The following is a 25,545-nucleotide window of genomic DNA, read 5'->3' on the forward strand; positions in this document are numbered from 1 at the left end:
AGCGCCCGTTCCCGACCCATCACCTCAGGCCCAGGCACGGCGCGGCCGCCCCCCTCCCCAACCCCGTGGCCCTGGGGCCTGGCCCGGGAGGGAGAGGCCGTTCCTCAGCCCTGCCGCCCGCTGGACACCCCCTCACCTGAGCGCTGCTCCCCCGCCGCCACCGCCCGGTGCCACCGCCCGGTCCCCTCGCCCGCCGCCCCCTCCCCGACCCCTCTCCCTCCCCGCTGTCAGAGCAGGAGGGGCGGCACCTGCGGGTCCGCCCCATTCTCCTCCCCTCCCCTCCTCCCGCCGGAGAGAGACCGAGACCCGGAGGGAGACGGCGGCACCGGGCGGGACTGCTGAGTGCAGTTGCTCGGTGTGAGAGGAGGGACGGGGTGGAAAAAAAATTAATAAATAAATAAATAAAATAAGTGAGGGAGGGGGTGGAAGGAGAGCGCTTCAACTTCTCCTCTCTGCCCAGCAAGGTAAGGGAAGCGGCAGGGGGCGCGGGGCTTTACTTCGCCTTCTCGCCGGTTTCTGGGGAGGGCACAAAGGTAGCGGGTCGGGCCGGCGGCAGCGGGGCCCCGCTCGCCGGGTCGCGCTCGGTGTCAGTCGCCCCGCGGAGCGCAGCAGCGGGGGCGGCGGAGGCTGCCGGCGGCGCGGCCGGTGTCACTGCCGGGCTGCCGGTGCTCTCCCCCGGGTGGGCTCCAGCCCTTTGTTACCGTCGTTTTGGACCGGGGTGGGAAATGACCCCGCGCGGACGGGGCAAGGTGGAGGCGGGAGCGCCCTGGCCGGGCGGCTGCCGGAGTAAAGCTGTCCCTGCGGGCGGGCGGCCGGGAGGCAGCAAAGCCCCGGAGAGCGAGGGGGAGGCGGGCGCGGGGGGTGCAGGTGGCTCTGCTGGAGAGCGGGCGGGCGGCGAGCTCCCCGCCCCGCGCTGCCATGAGAGCGGCCGCCGGCAGGGGGCTCGGCTGCCTCGCCCTCCGCGCCCGGGGAGGCTTCGCCTGAGGTGGGGAGCGCCGGCGGTGGGCGGCCTGGGGGGGTTGTTCGGAGGGTATTTCTGGACGTGTGCGGCCCGGTTTGGAGGAGGGCAGGCTAGGGCGCTGGATCTCGTTCCCGGGGAGCGCTGTGCCCGTGGCGGGGGGGGCGGCGGAGTCCCCTGGAGACGCGGCAGCCCAACGGGCAGTAACGGTCGCGCTGAGGGCAGGCGCTGCCGTCGCGGGCCCTGTCACAGGCTGCCCTTGGGTGATTCCCTTCCCCGTGCTGACGAGCGATCGACAGGACTTGTTTAGGAAGTCAAGGCAGAGGGGAGAAAACCGGCTCCGGTGGACCGAGCGCCGGCTCCCCGAGGCGGCTGACAGGTTTATGAAGGGCGCCCCGCGGCCCCCGGCTGCGGTGAGGGACCGCCGGGGTTCAGCCCTTCCCTCCCCAGCGCTTCCCTCGGCTTTCCTGAAATCTCCGAAACGTGAAAACTTTGTTTAAACCATACGATTTCGGCCAGCCCAGGGGGTGCGCCGAGGGTTGCTGTTTGTTTAGGCCCCAAGACTGCATCCATAATCTGAAACTTAAGAATTATCGATGGTCAGATGTGTTTGAAGTGCAGGAGACCTTTAAGTTACATGGTGGAAAAATATTTCCCATGTCTGTGGCTTGTCAGTGTGATTGCTTTAATTACCCCGAAAATGTGACCTTTTTTTTTTTTTACATGATTTCATGTGGTTTTCTTTGAATTGGTGGCTCTTATGACTTTCTCGCTGAATTATATTTTAAGTAGTATTGAAATAATATTCCATATTCTTCATACTTCATTGATACCTTGTTACAAAGAGCTTTTTAAAAGGTTGAAATAAAAGGCTACTGAAGAAGAAAGTACTGTCTTTTATTTTCTGACTTTAGGAATAACTGAAGCTTTTTTTTTTTTTTACAATTATTACTGTTGTTTAGAGCTGAGGGTGAAGTGAGTAGGTAGAAGCTTTCTGCACTGTTAAATACACACTTAAGTTTGGGGTTTGTTAAGGTGTTTGAAATATGCCCTCTGAAGAAAAATAATGGTGAATCTTCTGTTGATTGACAAACTTAGAACATAAGCACTAGTGAGATCTAAAAAAATTATTTGGAAATATTAAACCTTATCCTGAAGAATTTGCTTGTGAGTAGGACAAAAGCACTTATGGGGCTGGCGAATTAACTTTTTAAATACCTCTTTGCGAAGGAGTAAGGATTGAGTGAGGATTCTCAGAGCTGTTGAGAAATGTTTGTTTATTCCTCATTTTAACATTTGTGGATTTTGAATAGACGCATACTTTTTCTCATGTATTCTCAAGTACTTCCAACAAAATGCTCTAGAAAGTCAAAGAATAATGTTCGGTTTGTGTTTAAAGGGTTGAGCTCTGGAGGTTAAATTATGTATCTGTTAATATAGATAACAAATACAGTATATGTTTTCGTTTATTATTGGTAGTGTGTGTGCAAAATAAATTACTGAGTAAGGTGTTTAACAGAAAAAGAACTTAGTTATAAAAACCCATATGTATGTATCAGGAAGTTTTATTAGTTGGGTGTGGCTGTAGATAATGTAACAAAAATAAATGGCGATGATTTTTTGCTAAGGCAGTTTTTAAGCCCAGGATGTAATACTAAAGGAAATAAGCAATAACAGGCAACCTGGTTACTGAGATTTTACTGGGATACTTAAAATATGTGAAGTTATTTAAGATCTCAAGAGGACATCACAGATGAAAGGAGGGGCAATCTGACTGTGAAAGGTTTGTCTAGGATTCAAAAAAGCACATTTGGTTCAAGGTCTTCTTGAACACCTAACTATTGGTATTGATATTTGGCAGTTCAACAAGTCATGTCCAAAGTATTTTGTAGATAAAAGGAAAAGTAAAGAAAACTTAGTAGTGTAATTTAGGAAACTCTAATTAGTTGCTATGGAATATAGGTAATGAAACTATATTTTAAGGGAAATCTGGAAAAATCTGTCTGCCATGAAGCCTATCCTATTATGAATGCTGGGCTGTTTATTCAGTGTAAAACTAGACTCAGTATAATGTCAAAAATATACTCTAGGAAAGCTTATTAATGGTAGCCAACAAAAAAAAAAAGGATTGAACGCATGTCACTAAGTTTGTGTTTCTAGGAGATTTTAAGTGGGCATAGAACTGTAAGGATTTTACTTTCAGCAGTGTAATCTTTTGTAGTATCTTTCATATTAAGCATTTTAGAGTGGTTTTCGAAAGTACTTTTATGCTTTGTATCGTTCTGTACCATATGTTTTGGATTTAATTCTTTGAATGACCACTGAAGTGCAGCCAACTTGGGGTGAATGTGGCAACTGTTAACTAGCGCTTAGCAACAGTGCACAATAATCAAGACGGGAAGTGAAGAAGAATACCATGTCTAATTGAAACTACAGGGGGCATTTAGGTAGGTAAGATGTAATTAACAAAACCTGGAGGTTGGACATGATATTAAGGCATCACATCTTCAGTCTTGTAAAAAGGATTGTGAAATTGTTAATGTAAAAAAAACGTTTCAGATTTTTAGTTTTATACCTTAGATGAATAACCTCTTTGAGATGCATGTGTTTTACCTATTCTTGCATAGTCATTTCTCGGACATAATACAGAAGACACGTTTTACTTTGCTTCTAAAATGGAATCGTGAAAAGGAAGACAGTTGAAAAGACTGACAAATGAAGGAGTAATAAGCCTTGACATTTTGACAGCGATGTCTTTTAGAGAATTAATCCTGCGAACTAGAGTTCATTAGGTATAATGATTAAGATATCTCTAATATTCTGGAACAGATTACAGTGGCAATCATAAAACACCACTAATTTTTTTTACAATTGATGTGTTGTTATTTTCTCTAAGAATCACTGACTTTCCTCAAATCCTCTCTTGTCGTGACATTCCTTAAAGTGCTGTGAAGAGCATTGCCTGTTTGCTCAAAACACTTTTGCCTAATATAGTTTCAGATTAATTTTTAAAAAATTCCAAACCTGATCATTTTGTTTCATGATGGATTCTGCATGGAGATATATTAATGGACCAATCTTATGTCTTGTATATCCCAAACACATCTTGTTTTTAAGAACTCTGGAAATATCCTCATATAATAAGGAGAGAACTGGTAAACGAATTTTCAGTGAGTCATTAGAGAGGCCATTTGCAACTCTGAGCATGGCTAGTATAGCTCCTCTTAATGGATTCGAACTTGCAGGTAGGCAATGAAGATGACCCAAAAATGAGCCATGCTGTGAAGGTGCCTACAGTGGTGAATTATCCAGTAGCATTAGGCTCTCAATGTTTTCATGGAATAATTAATGTTTTTATAATCCAAACCAGAACTACAGAATACCTGTCGGAGGAACTTGTGGATGACAGAAATCTGGGACAGTGTTTAATCACAGTGGGAACAGCCAAATTTTGTACGCTGCTGTGGTTGGCTTAGAAGTACCAAGAAGAAGTATGGAGTTCCGCGTAAAAATGATGCTAAAATGGAATTATTTTTGTTTCGAGTGACTCTCGAAGTCACGTCAGCTGATTTCTGTCATCTTACTATGTCACACAGTAGTGTCACAGCTGCTGTGAAATTCTTTTGGGACATGAGAGGCCAGAGAGAATTGTATAAATGACTGCTTTAATTTAAGTGTATTTAATATAATTCTCATTGAGTTAGCATTTTAAGTTCCATGGCACTTCAGAGGTTGAATTAAAAACACTCCCATATACCTGAGCTGAAGATCTTACAGGAAAAATTGTCAAACACTTTGATTAATTTGCATTTAATGTTTACTTTTTAAAATTGCAGTTATACTACAAGAATTAATAAAATGTTCATAAAATGTAAAAGATGGGAAGAACTGTATGTTATGACATAAAATCACCAGAAGAGTAAGAAGGTAGGGAGCAGCCTGAGTCAATATGACAAGATCTGATAGAAGCCTTCAATTAATATTCCCCATGTAAGGTTTTAGAGAGGTTATTTTGAGGTAGTTTTTCAAACTGATGGAGCTATGAGCAGCAAAACAGTGTGGGCAGACTTAAGATACTGTTACTTAAGAGATTACCAGACATCTGTTGTCTGTTGTTCAATGAACAAGCCTGGAATAACTAGTTTTAGAAAATGCTGTGCAAAGATCCTCCTGTTCTCTCGGTCCTGTCTTCATCATAGTCTGTAATTAGCTCTTTTCAGGACTGTTGGTGTGATCTGAGCCACGCACTTTGAGGTAAGTGAACAAGTTAGTTACTGAATGTAACCGTCGACTTAATAGTGTTCTTTTTCTTTTTTTTAAATGAAGACTCATCTCTGCATCTCACCGAAAGTAATACAACTTCCCTGGAACGTACAATGTGAGGTTGTTAAGGTTAGTTAGATGACTGACTATTTTAAACTGGTGCATTTAGGATGGCAAATGCAACTGAACATTTTGCTAGTGTCTCTGTTTCTTTGCACTGAATTCTGCTGCATCTCCCTCCACACCACCGATTTCTCTGTTGAATGGAGTGTATACCACCAAAATTTCAGAGAAGTCACTAACCTTCTTTGGAAGACAGTTTAGTCTGCTGTTTTTCTCTGGAACCATAAAATGTTTAAATTTGTATTAGTATTAGTGCACATATGAAACGTTTTCCCTCTAATGCTCTACATATTTGAGAAATATTAGGCTTTTCCTTCCCTTGCTTTTAAAATGCTACGTCCAACTTCAGAACTTGCTTTCTTGTAGGTTCTCGGGTCTCTGGACATAAGGAAACCTAACAGTCCTGTTCTGGGAGTTTGATAGTTAATTTATGCATTCATTTTTCTTCCCTGTTAATCCCAGCTGTCTTTTAAAAGATAGAGGTAGTTCATATGCAATTCTAATGTCAATGCTCAGTGAGACTATGTATAGTCCAAGTTGTATTGTCCCTTCCTTGTGGTGCCATCAGTCAAGAGTAATTAGTAGAGTGTTTGGAAATTTCTGTGTGCCTGATCCTCCACAGTCTTCCTAGTAAAGAGGATATGACCACTTTTTAAAAACCGAAATGTGGCACAGCATCCTTGGTTTAGTGAGATCTGAGCTCTTTGGAGCTTCCTCCATCATACACACTTCAGAGAGCTGTTGTAATGGTCAGGAGGAGCAGTTCCCAATAGCTGAGTACAGCTGCTTCCAACACCATGAGGAATCTGGGCAACTACCTCTTTATGCTGGAGTTACTGGAGAAAAAGGGACATTCACAGCAGAGTTTTATCAGCATTACTGTTGCCTACCCATGTTACTGATGTCTCAGGATAAAGAGTATATGTGGTAAAACCTTGTCTTGATGGCTGTCAATTTAGGATTTGCAGAGAGCCAAGTGCTCCATTTGGTGGCCTAAGCCTTGTGTCCTTCCACTGTTGGTATACTATTTTGTTGCTATTAGTTCTCCAATTACTGTCTCCTTGGTGATAAGGTGTTGGTTGTGATATGGTGTTTCACAGTGTATGATTGCATCTCAGTCTTGCTGTTCAGGAGATCATGCCATCTACTTTACTGCTTTTGTTCCTGCCTCACTGACCATCTCCCTGTGGCTTGCCAGGAAGCCCCCCAAATTCTGTGTTCCTTTTGAGCCTTAGGTGGCTTTATTCTCCTGTTCTTTCACACTTTCAGTCCACTTTGAGAACAGCTGTTTCATAAAGGAAGCTTAATCTTGTAATTTCTTTAAACCACTTATAAAGAATCAAGGTCTTAGTGCAACAAGGTGATTCATTTGTGGAGACTGGAAATTAGGTCTTGATTTTTACAGCTACAATGCCCTTCACTGCATCAAGAAAAGGGAAACAGCTTCCTGCCTGTCATGTTGTATGTGACCTTTAAGAACACAGTGGTTTTCTAGTCTTGTAAAAAATGCTTTCAAAAATTTATTCGTATAGATGAAATGTTAAGACGTTGTTACTCTTTCTAATCTTAATCTCTTAGAGGGAAAATTCTGGCTGTGAGAACAGTAAGAAATTAGGTGGGTTAGGTGAGTGATCAGTACCAGCTCACAGAGAAGCAATTTTAAAGAAAACCTGAGGGAAGGGAAAGGGCAAAGCCACCCAAGAAGACTTTAATGCCCTGGACAGAGGCATGCAAAACTGCTGGTGGGGTATTTCAGAGCCAAAGTTCAGAGTGAAAAATATGCATATCCTCACAGTCCTGATTGCAGCAGTTTCAGCAAATTTCGAAGGTTAGCTTTTGACAGGGTTTTTTTTTTGTTTCGTTTTGGTTTTTTTGCATTAGGAGAGTCATCTCTCAGTTTCCAAGCCTTTCGAGGAGGGGGAAGATAACTTGCCTGCCAGATTGTTATTTCACCTTCTTCTTCCAGGTCCACAGTCATGATTTTAGCAGATGTGAGGGGAAAGCTGGATTTCAAGGGCATCAAGATTAAAACGTTAGCTGTCACAAGCTTTTGTGTCAAGAGCTATGGAATCTTTTCTGATGAAGCAGCGGGACATCTAAACATACAGGTTTGGAGGGGTTTGCTTGTTTTGTAGCATTAACTTAGTAACATCCTTCTTATCTACTATGTGCCTGAGAGTGCTTTACGTGCTGCATGGAAAATGCATAGGCAGTTGCCTCCTCCAGAAGTCCTCTCAGTTGCAGACTGGACAAATTAGGGAGAATAGTGTGCATGTGTGTATATATGAAAGAGAAGAGGACATGAATTAGAAATGCTGGAGTCTAATATATTAATGGTCCAATATCTTAATGGGTCATAGGATTATTTTTCTTTAATGATTGCTTGGCAGAGGCGGCTTATGCTGCTGGTCTGAACTCTAACATTGTGTTCACAGTTGGCATTTCTGTGTGTGTATGACTAGACCAGGAGTTCTTAGTGTGTAGATGTGCCATTAGTAATGTTATTCAAAACTGTATGCCTCGGAAGCTCTCAAACAAAAGCCACCACCAAAAAACCACTTTGATTTTGAACAGCAGATGTGACCTTGTGGCAGAAAAGCCTGAGAGGAGGAAGGAAAAAAAAATATTCTGGCTGCTCTTAGCTATCATAGTGAACAGTGCTTGCTTGCTGACTGTCCAGCATGGTGGTTTTATTGAGAGATGCTTTGTGCCTGGTTGCTGTGCAGATGGATGCTCAATTTTCATCTGCAGCACAACTGGCTGGCTTTCTGTCAAACTTGGATTTGGGGTGATTCCAGTCCTGATGCATATTTGGTGTAGAAAGAGGGAGGCTGTGATTGCAACAGGGGTTAAGCACTCATCTACACAGTGCAGTGTAGGTGTTTAGCTCCATTTGCTGTCACCATAGTAAATAAATTTCTGACTATATGCTAAGGCCAGACAGATTAGCTGCCAAGTTGAACTTGTGAAGTTGCGTGCATATGTTGCCAGGGTTCCTACTGCTTAAAAAGGCAAATCTATATAATCTGTAGGTTTTGAACTGTTGAAAATTCGTCCTAATGTTGTTGCTTTGATGCTCGTTTAAAGGTGGGGGGAAAAAGCTTTGTTTTTGATCACCACACTTAAAGGATGCTGTCCCAGCAGTGTAATAAATGAGAATTGGATCTGAGACTTGCTTTCAGTAAAAGACAGTATTCTTCCAGATGCTTTTTAATTGAAAAAGGGGCTCAACTTTGAATTCAGTAACATGCAGTTCAGAATTTTAGGGATGAAAAAGAGAGAGGAATGCAACAGATGCTGCATAGTTTTGATACTTCTGATGTCTGGTGATACTGATATCTTAAGCTTGTGTTCTCTATTCTGATTCATTATATAAACAAGTACAGCATGAACCTCAGTGTATAACCTTGACATATGACTGAATCTTTGTTTTGTAGTTCATTAGTAGTTTGCCCAAATTGCAAAAACTGCATATTGGGAAACAGATAAATGTTTTGTCAACGCAAATACTTTCTTTTTTTTGAGGAAAAACTGTATTTTGTGTGTTAGACTTTTTATTTTTAAGAAACGGACCTTCAGTTGTTAATTGTAGTCTAGCTGAGAGTGATGGCAGACCTCACATTTAAATTTGACGAGTTAATCAGTCAAAACTATTCATGCAGATCAGCCATGAACCAAAATATACCAATATGGTGTTTTCTTTTCACAGGATTTCCAATGTGGCCCTGTCTGGAGTGTGAGGTTGCACTCGTTGACCTTCAGAGGTCCCTTCCAACCCAAATTATTCTGTGATTCTGTTGTTTGTTGTAAAGTGGGGTAGTACAAAACACCTAAAACTAAGCAGTATTACCTATTAGTAAGATACAACTTCCTGAAACAATTCATCTGGCCCAAGGTCTTTGCAAACGTACTCAAGGAATAGGCTACTGGCAGCATGATCCGTTTTGGTAACCTGCTTTCTGTTCTCATCTTTCTGGCCATTTTTGTGCTGTGTGCTAGATGTGCTTTTAATTTGTCATCAGAAATACATGCTGGTTGTGTATCCGGTCACACACATTAATGTGTGTGTTCTGTTACTGGCAGCTGTCTACAAGTCTTGTCATGATACTGGATGGTGACCCAGAAACAGTCTGGTGATTGAGGCTTTGCTGGGCATGTGTTAATGGGAAGGCTGCAAAGCTTGAGTGACTCCATAAGAGGTTGCTTGGCCTGTCTGGGATGGAAGATTGAGCATCAAAGGGTAACAGCGATACCTAATGGATTGATTGACTTTGATGCATTGTGTAAAATCAGTCTTTCTAGATCGATGTTCATAATCAAACATTTTACTCTAAGGAAAATTAAAATAAAACCAGGACCATTAATTTTAAACCTTTTCAGGACTAAAAGAAAACATGCATAAAAAGGAGATGTTTGTTTGTTATTTCAATTAATCATTTCTACTTATTGTTTTGTTAATTGGCGACGTTTGGGAACTGCTGTTCTCAATTACATGCCATTGTGCATCTTTCTGATAACTGAGTTGTATGTGTGCCCATATGCTTTATTTTTCTGGACCTATTGATTCTGATGTGATGATTCAGTATGTGGGTTACAGTTTCCCTCTAGCTGCCATGTTCTAGCTGAACATAATCCATATGCAGCAGAAAAACAGCCAAGTGTGGGAAGAAGGCGGTGGTACTTTTTATTTCCAATTATGAAAAGAGGAATAGAGGCTGGATGACAACATAGCTTTTCCTACTCCAAATGATTATCTGAATAAACTGTGGGAAGCTGAGATCCCATTAAAAAAACACAGCAAGTGGTAAAGAAGAACTAAAAATTGGCAACTAGACACATGTTCTTTAAGAAACTCAATTTTAGGAAGACGTCGACTGTCACGTTAACAAGGGCCAGGGAGCAGAACTGTTTTATGATTCATAACTAATGCTTTGTCCCAAGGACAGAAAATGAGTGTATTCGAGGCCATGTGCCTGGAAGGAAGCTGGAGTCAGGATGAATTCATTAGAACAGTTCTGTCCTCCCTGTTCTGAAGTGCAGTTGATGCTGAGAAGGACTGATAAATTTCTCATTAAAAAATGCTTGTTGAAAATGACTGTCTATTCTGTGTGTTGTCACAGTGCCTTTCTGATCTAGAATAAATCACATAAACTGTGTTTCTTTCAGCCAGTGTGCAGAGATAAGAGAACACACTGGTAAATCTTCTTGTGTCCATACTGTCATTATGTGTGCCAGGAAAAATAGCCTCAAACCATGAATTCATGAGGAGAAAATAAATGGCCTCTTTTGAAATGGGTTGATGTCAAACTGGTGAGTAAACAGTTAAATGCAATATCACCATATCATATAGCCATATGAAGAATAATACTCGGATTGTGATTTTCTTTATTTTGGAAATGAGGCTTAGAGTGATCTATCTGCAGTCATTACTGGCTTACCTATCCTTGATGCTCTGTAATTCCTTCTCTGTTTCTACAGCTAGATTTAACAGAGCTTTTAACTGATGATTGTTGGTTTTTACCATTCTATTCCTCTTCCCATCCTTTATTGGATAGAAGCACTATAATCATTTTAATAAGATTTTTGTATTCAATTGATCTTTGGGTTCCATTCTGCTACTACTGAATTACTTGCTATGGAGAAAACATGGGTTTGTAACTTTAGCTTAAGCTTAGTACATCTGACCAGAGCAGGTCAGATGTAACTGAGGGATGTTCTTGTGTTCTGCACAGCCAACTGCTATTATGTTCTATGGCAAAAAAAGATGTAGATTTTTTTTTTGATCGTTCACAGATACATGCTTTATTTTGCTGAAGAATGGCTTAGTTCAAGGTAAAGAGTCAAGTTGAACCTAATATAACAATAGATTGAGTTAGAAGACATGGAGTTCTAAACTAGCAGTTTGAGAGCTAGAGAAACCAAAGAGAATCTGTTGTGTGGAATTGTGGTTTTGTGGTGCGTGTTTTTGTTGGTTGGTTGGGGGTTTTTTGTTTGTGGGTTTTTTGGTTTTGTTTTTAAGAAAAAGATACTGGAAAACAAGCTCCTCAGTCCTCACTTCATAGAATCATAGAATTATTGAGGGAAATTTGAGGTAAACTTGCATCCTTTTATGTTTTTACCAAAAAATGTGCAGTGTCTCTGCAGATTACACTTTGGCCAAGGAATATGGAAGCTTCTTTGGTCACTGAAGAAAAGCATGCTGGCATACTTAAGAGGGGAAAAGGAAAAAACTTCTCTTTCCCCTCTTATGTGGTTATCTCTCTTACCATAGCCGAGCAGTGTAAAAGGACATACATTTGTGAATGCAAGAGAAAAAGCCTTTTCTAAAACTATGAAAAATGTTTATGCAAAACTACAATGTAGTTTTTTTTCCCATATGATGTATTATGTGCTAGCAGTTAAAGAGTATGGGGCTTCTGTTGCCACGATATATTTCACACCATGTACACTGATGGTCAAAATAAAAAAACCTGTCACAGTCCATAGTAATATAATATGCTATAGCCAAATTACTAACGTGCCTTAGAGAAAAATGGTAGTTTTTTCATGTCTTATTTACCCAAATTCTGAGTGTGTTAGAAAAACAGGTATATCCATTCCTGAATAACGCTGGGACATCTATCATTGCCTGCTTCATCAGAGAGACAAGTTTTGGTAAAGAACTGCATTTCAGCTACCAGGCTCTCACTAAGCTGTGAGGAAGCAAGGAAAAACAGCTGTAAAAATGTTGATGTTGGCCATGAATTTACATAAAAAACCAACGTGCTTTCGAATGAATGCTCGGAGTGATACTATAATGTGGACTTGGCCACTGAGAGAAGCCGCGTGGCTTCTCCACGCCTCTGTTTCCCTATCTCTGAAATAAGGATGGTGGTTGTCCTGGGAGGTTTTTAAGCACTATATACACTAATGATTAGCCATTATGGTCTTCTGTGGCTGAACCTAGAGGGTCCTTAGTTCAAGTTTCCTGTCAGGACCCAGGGCTGCTGAGTTTCATGCTTCTATCAGTAAGCTTTAGACATAGTAGACCAAACTGTGTTCTTGGTGTACATATAAACAGTTGTTAATTTGGCTTTTGTGCTTCAACCTTCTGTGTAATTTCAATTAATTTTAATTAATTTAATTTAAACATCTCGGTCTCGGGTTTTGCTGCAAGATCTGGTTCCTGTGTGCGGAGACCCAGGGCATCGTCTCCACCGAGATGGCTTTGTGGTGAAATGGATTTGAAAGTCCAAGGCCCTTCGTCTGCGAAGCAGCCCATGTCCAGGGCTCTGTTTACCCACCGTAGTGGTGCTAACTGGCGTCTGCCTTGGTGTTAAAGGAGAATATGAAATACCCAGTGAAAATAGCCTAGGCTGTGTCTCACAGAAGGTCTTCAGCTGGCTAAAGCAAGCGGTAGTTGAGGGAGTAAATGAAGTGTTTGCAGCCCACATGCCGTCACAACCTTTCCCCTCCCCCCATACAGCCCCTCTTTTTTTTTTCATTTGGCCATATGTTTTAGTAGTCTAAGTATGTGTTAGTGGTAATCCAGGCTCTACACTTTTAAAGGGTGATTACCCAGTTTGTTGCCGAAGTGAGACTTTTTCTTCCCTATTTAATTTTTGTGACGGTCATAATTGTAAACCTTTTTTTAAAAAAAAATCTTGCAGATTACTCTTTGTATGGCTAAATTTATCTACATCTCTCTTTGTGGCCTGCCAGCCTGTTACCGGTTGGTATGATAGGGGGTCAAACTAACCAGTTTGTTCTCTGCATGCTACTCTGAATTTCAGAGCCACTTTCCTTTACCCCCTGGCTCCCTGCTCCCCTCCCCCTCCTCTCCACAAAAAGCCACATCGGGTCTCTTTCTCCTTCCACCCCCACCCTCCTTTCTTCCCCTGGCACAGCAGAAAAGTAAATGTTGATTATCTTTTCCTACTCATCCCTTACCCCAAGTAGCCGAGTCTCACTTAGGGTGGTTGATGTACGACAGAATTAATGCTCCAAAAATTCAAATGATTTGACAGTCTGCTGGTCTGTGTGTACATGAAAGATACTGTGTGGTTTTTTTTTTTTTTTTTTTTTTTTTCCGGGGCGGGGGGGAATTAAATTTTATGGATTTTTATGGGTTAAAGCAGGTACAGGGTTTTATGATGACTTTTTTAAAGAAGGTCACCTCTCTTGTCAGAGTGTGATCAGGGTCATGTCGGTTTTATATAAAACAATTGTCAGGAATTCTCCTCCTCAGGGGAGTAATTTCTCAGGTCTCCAGTGAACCTTGGCTGAACACGGAGGGGTTACTAACTGGTATTGTACCCCTGCTTGTAACCCACCTTCATGGTGTTACCATTAGCCACCTTCTTGCCCAAAAAAAGGAAAAGTGGCTATTCAGCATGTAGAAACACGTTGGCATTGAACAGAATCAACCCTCGTACCTGTTATTTAAAAAATAAACAAACCCACAAACATACCACCCTAGTAGATTGAAATGTATGCGTGTCGGGGAGGAGGGGAATAACACGTAGGAAAAGATTTATGCCTTCCTTTGGGCTGTTGCTTGGTAACAGAAAAATGCCTCTTAAGCCTATTTTTGGAGAGGGGAGGGGTGAAACTTGATTCGGTGACCATCTGTCCCGAGCTGGTTGATTTCCTGTTGAGCTCGCCTTTGTTTCTGTCAAACAATTGATTGTTACCCTTTACAGATAAGAATACTGTTGGTGACATTGCCCTGAATTAGCAGGATGGCTTGTGGCAACAACAAACCAGACCTATTAATTTTAATTTTTATATATTGAAAAAAAAATGTTTTAGGGGTTTTAGTTCTTCCTGGGCCATTAACTGTGGTTTTCCAGGGGTTTATTTATCTGTATTGTGGTGTGTGGGGCTTCCCCCCCCCTTTTATTTTGGTTTTAAATCTCTTGGGGAGTGCACATTAGTACAGTAGGTGAGTGTAATAAAAGTAATTAAGATTTTTTTTAAAGAGGATGTAATAATGCCTTTTTTTAGTCTGAAATTGTTGGGAAAAAGCCATGGTTTGGGGTGTGTTAAGCCTTTTGATGGTGCGGTGGGAGCAGAAGTTAATTGAAGTAACTATTGAAGAAATCCCCACTGTTTCTGTGAAAACAAAACCCAGATTCTTAATTGCAAATGGAATATTTGCTATTGTTCTTGCTTAATTGTCAGAAAATCATTCTCTGTTTGAGTACCTCCCAATGTTTGCTTAGTAGTAAGGTGCTGGATAGATTTAAACACTGATTAGAGTATTTTAAAGTTATCTGCTTTATTTATATTGCAGAAGCTTATATTCTTCCTTTTAGTTTTATGCATGCAGGGTACAAGATGCATGCACATGCTAATATGTGCATGTCCTCTGTAGCTGCCATTATTTGTTAAGCACTGCAATACTATTTCCTTCTCTGCCCTCAATTTCAGCGGAGTTCAGAGGGGAGGTTCACAGTTCCAGGTGTCTTCTGAAGAAAAAGTAAAGCGTGTGTCTAGAGAAAACAGGAAATATCTGCAAAAGGAGTGAAGTCCCGCAATGCAATAAGACAATGATAGTCACTGTTATTTCCTTTGGTCAGTGAAACTCTCTGCTGGAGTATTCCCATGATGCTGAGTTAGAGAGGAGGGCAAGAAGGAAAGAGCTTCAGTACAAATGTCTTGGCATCTTAACAGGTCTGTGCTTATTTGAGTTGAGCCTACTTATCACTCAGTAGATGAAATTTGGAGGTAATTCTTAAAAGTCACTTCACAGAGTGGAAGGTGTTAGAAAAGTTAATTTCCTTTTCTCTTCTGTTTTTCCCACATGCTATTCAGGTTGCTTTCCACAGGTAGAAGAGCTGTAGTCTGCAGCTTTTCAGCATGGTCCTGGAGGTAGGTCAAATTCAGCTGGCTTTGAAGCTGGTGGCAAAGTGCCTACTAAACATTGATACAGTGGATGTTGGGTCAGGCATACTTGTGAGATTTTCTTTCCTTTTAAAGTTGCATGTGGAATTAAAAATCTGTAATTTGGCTTATTAAAGAAGGTTCATATCAAACTATGTAAATGAGCCTGTGTGCCAGCACTGTGGCGTGCTGGTTGATTAACCCTTGCATCGTCCTTGTTGGTTGCCATTTCCTCACCTCGCCCTCAGCCTTTCCCCCCATTTTGCTGCTGTTTGTTTGTTGTATGCTGGGATCTGCCAGAGGAACTGACCCACTTGAAAAACAACTTATTTTCCAGATTACTTTTTAGGTGGATCAATTCCTTGATCCAGTTTACCACTGAGTGACACACTGAGCTTGGCCGGTGCAGTGGGACACATGGGGGTGGAAGTGATGAGTACAGAGTAGAATCTCTTATTTTATTTAAATTTAATCTTTTTACCTTTAGTGCCAAATAAACTATGAGGTGTTATTATACATGTATCTTCTGTTAGGTAAAGAAATTGCACTTTGGTATTAGTTTGGAAATCTTGTAAACTGGACAGGTATACAGAAATCGCTTCTTTAAAATCAACCAAATATGCATGTGTGCTGCTTTTTGCCCTTTTTTGATAGAATGTGATGGGCACCACCAACATGCCTTTTAGGCATTTTCAGTCTGTTTTGAAATTACGCTGAGATTTAAAAAAAAAAAAATTGTAGAACTAGTACCAACTAGGGCCAAGGAGCTTGAACTTGTCAGTGAAGGAACTGTTCTGAACTGGTTTGAGAACTGATTCATTTATTTTAGTCCTGCAGAACTGAGTGTTTGTGGGGGAAAAAAATGAACTTGGGAATTTTATTTCGGGCTTGAAAAACCTGTTCTAGATATTTGGAACACAGTTTTATGTCTGGCATAGAGAAATTGATTTTTCTGATCCATCAGATCTTCGCTGTTCCCTTGAAAGAGCGTGACTATGCTGTATGGCTGAAATTGTAGGGAAGTGACAAACAGTCCAGTTCTCCCAGCATCTAGAGCGAGCAGTTGAGTCCGTGGCCTGTGCAGATGACAGAGCAGTTAGAACACAGGCCTGCACTTATCTTCGTGCTTTCTCGGGTCAGGTCATACTGCACTTCTCCTGTTAGAACAGATCTGATGTGTCCTTTGTTCCCAGATAAAAGCAGCTACAGATGTGGCAGTGAGAAGGCAAAGCGCCTGTGTCTTACCTTACAGGAGGGCAGTAATTCTAGAAAGGGAAGTAGGTAGAAGACTGGCATCTGCTTGCGTTCACCTTCTTATGTTGCTGTTGAAAGGATGGAATTATTTATGTATATTTTTTGCCTTCTCCCGAGTGCAGTCAGCCAGAGAGTCTGAGCAATGCTATTCAGTGTCAGGGTGTTCTCCAGTGGTTTTCTTTTGGGAGGGGGAGCACAGAGGTAGGTTCATGATCAACTACTTTTCCATACTGGGTGAGTTCATGTACGCTCCTCACGTATGTCATTGTTACAGCGATCCTGTTGCAGCTCTGACTCAGCCTCCATTTACAGAGCTGATAGCGCTGCTGTCCTTAATAGCAGTTTGAGAAATCTTCCTCTCTTGTGATAAAAAGGCCTGTTTGTGGTTTGCAGGAGAGAGCTGTAAGAAGAATAATGATGCTATCCTTTCCTTCCCAACCCACATCCCCAACTTTAAAACCACGTGCATCAAAGGTGAAAGTGCCAAGCTTCCCTTCTCCTAGGAAAGTGTGGCCGGCAGTGCCACTGACAGGCTTTCCAGAGAGGAAGCAACAAAACAAAGGTTTTTAGGGAGCCTTTTGTTTCCAGCGAGTGGCTTTCCGAAGCCACTGAACTGAAGCCCAACTTTGGAAAGAAAAAGAATGTCCTCAATGGAGATATGTGGCCAACTACTTCATAGTCCATCACAGCCCTTGTCTGTTAGAAGCTATTCTCCAGGTAAACCCTCAACTTTGGAAGAGCTCCAGGCACTGGGCATGCTGGACTCTGCTTATCCTCTGATCTTCACTTTGCTTTGGCTTGGCTACTGACTAGAGCTGCTCCACTTAGACCACTTCTGGCAGCTTTATTTATTTTTAGTGCTCTGAAAGTATGTTGTAGGAGAACAGTCATTATGATCAGTTTATGATCAGTTCCACCCTGTAGCCATCTGGTCATCTAATACACCTCTTGAGTGATAGCTGTGGGTGGTGGGACTGCTTAGGAATTGGCAGTGGACTCTGTAAGAGATTGAAATGTCTGGCAGTGCTTGTAACTGCTGCTTCAGCTGGTTTTTTTGTTTGTTCATTTTTTATATTTCACAGTGAGGGAACGAGATTCATGGAGAAGATATGTTTTGGTGTGGGTTTGGTGTGGATTTTTTTTTTTTTTTAATTCTCAAAACTCGTGGTCTCTTCTGACATCCTTTTCTCCTAAAAAATATTTTGAGGTTGTGCTTATTTTTCCTCGTTTCCTCATAGAAGTGAGTGACCAAAAAAAGGAGTGCCGGATTGATCTGAAAATTCGACTTCTGAGGGCTAAGTTAGTGTATCAAAACCTGAGGTGGCCTTCGTCCTGCATATGGCTGGATAAAATGTGCTTTTTTTATAACCCGCTGGCTCATGGCTCTTGTGGATGTGCTTACCATTGTAGAAATGAGCCTGTTTCTGAACACCTGAGCGCTCCTGGGAGTGGGGAATAGCAACTCTTTTTTTCTCTATATATCTACAAAAATGTGTGAATAGATCATTCAAGAGGTACTCTTCTATACGTAACGACTAATTAGATTTAATCTAGATATTATTTTTTATTTGACTTGGAAGTTGCAGTTGCCTGGAGATATACTGCTATTTTGCACTGTGGCTTTGGTGTTTATTAATGACATTTAATGTGATCCAGACATTCATACAGCATCGTGTAAAAATCTGGGGTATTGTGTGTAAAATGGGTGTTACCACTGTGTGGTATTGCTTTATATGTGTGTAAATGACTGCAGAAAACTGCAAATAAACACAGGCAGCAGCTCTTACAGCTGTCAGTGATGTCCTGAAATAGCAATTTCTGTGAATGGAAAAGAAATACCCTATCAGTTGGAAGAGGAGTGAGTGAAAGTAAGGCAAGACCAAGACCAATGTCTCTGAACTACTGTTACCTTCCAGGTTTTTTGATGCAAATATTTTTGTCATCACCTGATGACCAAGTAGGCTGTTATTTCTACTTATTGTTCTCTCACTGAGCAAAAATATTTCTTCCTTTCTCCTCACTTTTTCTCACTCTCCAACACTACTATGCTTTTTCATTGTATCTAGAAAGTCGATCAGGCTTTTAGAGAACTTAATGTTGATTAATAGGCAGATGTTTTGGTTGGCTATATTGCTGTGAATTTGTAATTTGTAGTTGACTGCAGAATTCATGGGTGAGGAGCATAGCTGACTTTCTCTAGCTTTCTGAACAGACCTGGGTTGGACTCCCGGGGAGGAAACTATGAGCATAAAGCTGTATGTGTAAAGTTCAAGGAGCATTTAGGTGTTCTAGGGACTGAGTCTAACATAATCCAGATGACTGAGTTTCTTGCTCATTTTTCCAACCTATTTGCCTGGAGGTTTGTGTTTTGTTTTGTTTTTTTTTTTTTCCCCGGATTGTTTTCCCGAGTGACTAGATAGCAGCAAAGAGTGAGGGGATGGACCTGGAATTAAGCCGGTTAAAGCCAGTGACTGGGAGATCTTTGTTCTGTTCGGTCTTGACCACAAGCTTCCCAACAGACCTTGGTGGGGGTGGGGGGCATGGATCTCAATTCTTTATCTTCTTTTTTATCTTTTCCCCATCCATGAGTAAAATGAAAATACAGTGCTACTTAAATTAACAGCTAAATTCTTAGTGTTGATTTAATGTACTCCATAAAGCCTGTAAATAAACTGTGGGGTTACAGTGATGTCCTGGGTGGAGATGTGGGCTTTTTATTTTTCTTATGGTACATTTGTTTAAAGTGAATTATTTATTAAGTCCCAGGAAAGCGGCTATTCGTTTTACTCTTGGTTTTGGAATGCAATTTATTAGTGATATCCAGAGAGGTCAGCAGCATAAATAATGTTTGTTTCAAGGTTGGTTTGGGTGCAAAGGGTTGGGGGGGGGATTCCCAGTGAAGAGAGCTGTTTTGTTTGGTGTGGCTCATCAGGAGTGGGGCTGGAATTGCTCATAGCTGTCATTCAGGTTTTGTTTCAAAGTCCAAGGACCTACTGGGAAAAACAAAAAGCTAATGAAAGCTGACTGTATTTCAACCCAAACCCTGTGGAATCCAAAATGATGTCCTGACACTCCATGTATTCTTATTCTCCTGCATTCTCGTGGTTACTAAGGTAACAGGTTTTTAGAGGCTTTACATCTTCATTGTCAAGTATTTGCTACACTTATTGTTGCTGTTTGCAGATTAGGGCAATTTAAACAATGCCTATTGAAATGGGGACCAAAAAATACAAAAAGAAATATAGTAGAAATAGATGTAATGAATCAATTACTCTCTCTTGTTCAAATTTTCAGTGCTACTTCTCAAACTACATATGAAATGTCACTCTGGTTTAGATTTGGGATTTTAGGCACGGATAAGTGCTTTTTTTGAGGCATGTTCATTACAGGAGTCTTTGAAATACAGATGTGAAGGGTGCCACATGTGACTTAGTGCCTTTTCCAACCAACAGAATTGTTCTGAAGAAGCTTAAGTTTGTATTTGCATCAGGGTATTTCTTCTCTGCTTCTAATACATCCAAGACAGTTACCTAAATCTTGTTAGCTGTGTTACTTTTGTGCTGCTCTGTCTGTCAAATCATACTTTAAAAAAATCAAGCAGCCAGGGACAAATAGGAAAAGACAACTTCTAAAAAAAAGTATAACTGCATGCAGAACTCTGTAGCCGAACAGGCGTTGTTCATGCCCCTCTGTGTCCATTTAGCTCAAGCAGAAATATGCTTGTTCATATCTTTCCTGGAAAACCGGATTGTGGAGGAGGTGGTCAGACTTGTACATTTCTCTCTAAGAAAGCAACTTTTTAAATTGGTTTAGTTTCTGCTGGCTTCTCGAAAGCTTGTGCATTGCTGCACCAAGCATCTTCTGCATCTGTGTTGGGAGAGCTATTTAAAAAAAAAAAAGGTGCAAATGTTAACTCTTGAAAGTAGTGAGACCTTCACCTCAAGCCGATTTATGGATTGGCTGTTAGTTGAGTAATTTTAAACTTGTTGGTTGTAGCTGTCCTTCTGTAAAATATGGATAATGCCCAGATATGAGTTTGGAAGGAAGACTGTAGATCTTGATCTGTGCATGTAAAGTGCTGTGGGAGATTTTTATGCTGTATATATAAGATTACATGCTCAGCTCATGACACACAAAATATAAGATTGGAACTCCTATTAGTGATTTCTCAATGTTTTAGTTAAGCTCCATTTAATTATTTAATTAAATAATGTTAATAGTTTAATACTAATAAAAATAATAGTTTTAATTATATATATGCTTTAATCGAAAAGCCACTGAATTTATTGCACTCATGCAGCCAACTAGGGCTATGATCGTGTATTTATAGCATAGTTTAAATAATTGCTTTTTTTGTAAAAATAATGAAGTTTAAATCTTACTTGTTTCATTGGTGTTTTTCAGTGTGACTTTCTTTTTTAGCCATCTCCACTCCCCTTGTCTCCTAAGTGTTTTTTTGCTCCTTGTCTGCTGTAGTTTAAAAGCTTTTAAAGCAGCAGAGTTTGTTAGCACCTTGCTGTATAGCTGCTTATGGCTGATGTTGCCAGGAGTGTGAACAGAGCTGGAAGAGACAGGGAAAACTATAAAACTGTTCTTAAAGCTCTTTCGGATTAAAAAATATTGCTTCATACATATTAAATCATTCACATTTCTGAATTTTCTCATTGCTAATAACTGAATTTGTTGCATCTTTTCATTTAACAAACTGAGCTGCTTATTCATGTGTCAGCTAGCAGTAGCATTTCTGACCCTGCATAAAGCCCCTTGTTTAAGTTTCATTAAAACAAAATCTCCTTTCAAACTGTATGATCTACATGTCAGAATTTCAGAATAAGTAATCTTCCAAAGTAATTTTCTAGGAACATTTTCCCTGTGACTGAAACAGTGTTTTTCAGTTGCTGTCTCTTCTGCCTTTGTAATAAAGCTTTGTCAGAGTAATCACCTTAAAGACTGGAGTTTCTGTGAGACTCTGTGTGTGAAGTGGGCTTGGGATCGAGTTTGGGATGCAGTTTGCTTTGTAGCTTTTCCTTGCTGCTGTCTCAAACAGAGCAGCTGTTTTAATGTTGACTGCTGTGCATGGTCTGAAGCAGGACGTATGTAGTTGAGATATGCTATATAGTGAGTCTTTTTGCCTGGCAGAAATGAAATGTTTCTAGCTGAGAAGAATTCTACCAGACTTGGGAAGATACAGGTATCGTTTTCTCTGTGTGCCCTTGAAACGAGTCTGTTGCCATATTCTCCGGAGCCCTTTGCTGGACAAACCCATGCAGTGACACTAACTGTGGGTGAGATCCCCATGCTGTTGAAATACATCACCACTGCTGCCCACACTGCCTTCGTCTAGGAAAGACTCTCACTCTGAGAGTATGCCCTTAGGTTACATTTTTTTAATAAAGGTAGGTTATAGAAAAGAACCTTCTTGACACTCAGTTGCAGCTAAATATAGGTTCTTTGGAAGCATAAGCTAGAGAGGTCTGGTCAAGCACCATTGTATTTGTTTTGTAGATGCTGGTGACAATGGTTTGTGCTTAGCTAGGCAAGTAGTAGTAGTTACCCATGTTTGGTTACAACTGTCACTACCCTCAGTATGGGCAAGAGGGAACTTTCTTGAGGTAGATGAGATTTAGGAGGCTGGTGTGCAGAGATTCTTAAGTACAGAGCAGATTACCCCAGAAAAAGGGAGGTGACAGATGGGTGGCTGACACCAGAGGGGTGAAGCCGAATGCAGACCGAATTACTCCCTGTGACAAAGGACAGAAGGTGCTTGGCAAGCATCTCTCACAAATTTTCATTTTAAATGTTTGTAGGAAAGCCTTTAATTGGATTAGGTAATTTCCTTAATAGTTCTACTCATGTGGTTGTTATGTTGCCCTGCACAAAGTTGTAATTTGACATCAGAATGTCTGCGAACATTTAGCCTTATAACAAGCTACTTATAAAAAGAATTAAATCTTTCTGGTAAATAAAAAAAGGCTGAATGAAGGAATGTGAATATGGGAAATACATATATACTTCTGTGAGATTCCAGAAGGAACAGCCATCATCTTTCCATCTCATTTGAAGACATGTATAGTGCATGAAAGAAAAAAGGTATGCAGCTCAAAAAATTTATTATGCACCATGGAATTAGAATTGCTTCTTAAAATTTTGAATTTTTTTGTGTTCAGGATTTTTAAAAAGTTTGTTTAGACCTATTGTCACATTTGTAGGGCTGCTTTTATTTGAATTTCCTGAACATTTTATAAAGAGAGGAAAGAAAGAGGGGGGAAAGAAATTATTTATACCTTCTGAAGCTTTTGAGATCCAAAGCTACTGGTATTCAACATGTGGCTGTTGTAAGCTTCCTAGGAGAGCTTGTGAATTCCTTAGTTTGGAGAGGAAAAAAAAAAACAAAAATCACCAAAGTGTGAAGATTATAAGGACAGACTTGAATTCGGAGGGATCCACAAGAAGTTTGGTTTTTTGTTTTTAAATAGAAAATTCATATTGCTGTTTTACAAACTTGGAATAATCATTGAAAGTTAATGTGACAGGAAGCTGTAATGACCCACTGGCAGAATTTTTCCCTTATGTAGAAGTACCTTCCTTCCCCGCTGGAGAGTGGTTGAATGTTCTCCCAACCTGGCTGTACAGAACCCCTTGAGGGCTCCATTGTAGGGAGTGTCTTAGTGTTTTATGTAGACTCTGGCATTCCAAATGTAACCAAATATATTATAAAAGCATTTGTCGGGACCTCAAGGGATCCTTGCACTTTGTGAATAAAAACCAGCCTTCCTGCTTCCCTCTTCTGCTCCCCCATCCAAAAGGCAGGAGCAAGTATTAAGCAAAAATTGATTTTTTTTTTTTTTAACCTGTTTTTCTTCAATTCTTTTTTTTAAACAAGATCTTTTTGTATTTAACAGTAGACTTAATTTTCACTTTTTTATTTTTCTTTTTTTTTAACAGTGACTTTATGTGTTAATCAAACTGCCTCATAATAATTTTCAGGCAGAGGAAATAAATGGAGAACTACAGAACTGGAAGCACAAAACTGTAATAGAACCAGAGTTACTTTAGGCTCATAGACTTAGATCAACTTGTCCAGTGGAGGCACATACTGCTTGTTTTTACATTTGGGAAATACAAGCTTACTTGATGGTTGGTAATAGCAATCAAAGAAAGAAAAGAAAATGTAGCCACAGAGAGAAACTAATCTTCGTCAAATTAGTGAGTATAGAGAACCCGTGTTTAAGCATATAAGAGCAGGTAAACGGTGAGTGTGTGCAATTTAAAATAGGCTGACAATTTTTTTTTTTTAATCCCAGAAATAAAACCACAAAACAAACTCCAAGGAGTAAGGAAAAAGAAGCAGGTTTTTGAATACAATGCTGCTTGAAAATACGTAAAACTCCTTACTCCATCATCCTGGATTTTTATTTTTATAGGCATTACCCTCTTTTGAGCCACTCTAGGAAGAAAGTTGGTAGGTGAAAGGTAGAGGGGACCCCATGGCTGAGCTGTGGGTTTAGCCAGGTCCCCCCACAGCACATGGACACCCTGCTGCTGGCCCTGCTTGAGGGTGCCCAGCGGGACAGGCTCTGCTCTTGCTGCCCCTGCTCTCTTGTTTGGGATAGCAGCTGGGTGTAGACTAAGGAATTTTCTTCTTATGCTTGGTTCTGCCGTGTACAGAAATTAAAGAGTGATCTGAGGAGGTTTCACTAGCTTTTATGCAAAGTGCACGGCTTTGCTTTTTAGGGAAAACATTCTGCCCAAAGGCAGAACCTACATGTTTACTTAGGCCAGTTGTCAATGCTGCCTTGGGCCTTGTACACAAATGCTTTTCAAACACAGTACAAACCAACATCCATTTATTTTGTGAAAGTTACAGTCTGAATTTAAAAAAAAAAAATACAAAACCAAACAAAGACAAAACACACAAAGCAAAACTCCACAAACAACGACAAAACCAAAACAAACTAAACCAACAAAAAAACCCGCAACAAAACAATAATAGAAGCTCTATTTGGCTTAGCATAAATTCACAGCAAATCTTATATGCAGTTAAATGGAAGAGCCTTCCTTTATCTAGAAATCTGTGGGCTGTGTTTAAGGTGTGACCTTGCTATCCTAACAAATACAGTATTTAATCTCAACAAGAGGCAAGGAGAATCTGTATGTTACAAATGTTACTTATGTGATAAGCATTTTGTAATATATTGCAGGTACTAGATAAGCTTTAGTAATATGTATTTCATTAGGGCATGACACTGAATTTGACACAAAGTATGGGACTGGGAAATCCTGAGGACAGAATTTTTCACTTCTTCATGCTGCCCTGTTGTGCTTCTCAACTACATCTCTTACGTTTTAAAATGGTGCCAATATCTTCTGCTAAAGTTCTCATTGCTTAGTTTCCAAGCACTTACACACAGTAACTGGCACTTCAGCCAGTTGCCTTTGGAGAAAGAATGAGAAAGAATAGTTATGCTGAAAATGGTGTTTAAATAACAAGCAAAAAGCTACTTATTTCTGTTTGAGATTTTTCTGAGCTTCAGCTTTTGATTTCATTCCATATTGGATTGATGGGGTGGGTAGTGTCTGGAAGTATTCCAGGCGTGGCTCTTAAAAGACACAATTTACATTTCTGTTTATGAAAGTTGCAGTAAACCATATAGCAACATATTTAATACAGAGTCTAAGTGTGCCAGCTGAAGAGCTTGTTCTGCTCTTATTTCCATATTGGAATTACTTGACTAGCCCATGTGGAATACTGCTTTTCTGTCAACTTTTTAGATTTGGTTTTAAATTCCTTTTGAAAACTTTTATTTCATTATAATCTTAAGAAAGGAGTCTATCCAATGGAAACCTTTCTCTTCAAAATAAGTGTTTTGGACAAACAAATATGTTAATGCAATCATAAGAAACTTGTATTTAATGCATCATGTGAAAGTATATGTTTTTCCCTTCAACACACCGATCAGATTGGAAGAGATTCTACTAGGTGCTTCACATATATTTTTAGGAATGTCTGTGTGATGTTTCTCTATATATCTGTCTAGAGCTATGTAAGTAGGGGTACCAACCTTGACTGAATTTGAAAACAG

General features: G+C 40.5%; 1 protein-coding gene across 4 annotated transcripts in view; it reads left to right on the forward strand.

Annotated features, from left to right (window-relative positions):
- Positions 1-417: 417 nt before the first annotated feature.
- The window catches only part of GREB1L (GREB1 like retinoic acid receptor coactivator), a 144,380-nt gene continuing 119,252 nt past the window's right edge, over positions 418-25,545 (forward strand). For 2 of the 4 annotated variants that reach the window (XM_065628448.1, XM_065628452.1), the window contains exon 1: positions 418-464. The gene's annotated coding sequence lies outside the window, so the exon portion shown is untranslated. Of the gene's footprint in view, positions 465-956; positions 986-25,545 lie in introns of those variants that run through there. The other 2 variants (XM_065628451.1, XM_065628450.1) reach the window with 2 other exon arrangements.

This window comes from Caloenas nicobarica, chromosome 2, assembly GCF_036013445.1.
Source record: "Caloenas nicobarica isolate bCalNic1 chromosome 2, bCalNic1.hap1, whole genome shotgun sequence".
Lineage (NCBI taxonomy): Eukaryota > Metazoa > Chordata > Aves > Columbiformes > Columbidae > Caloenas > Caloenas nicobarica.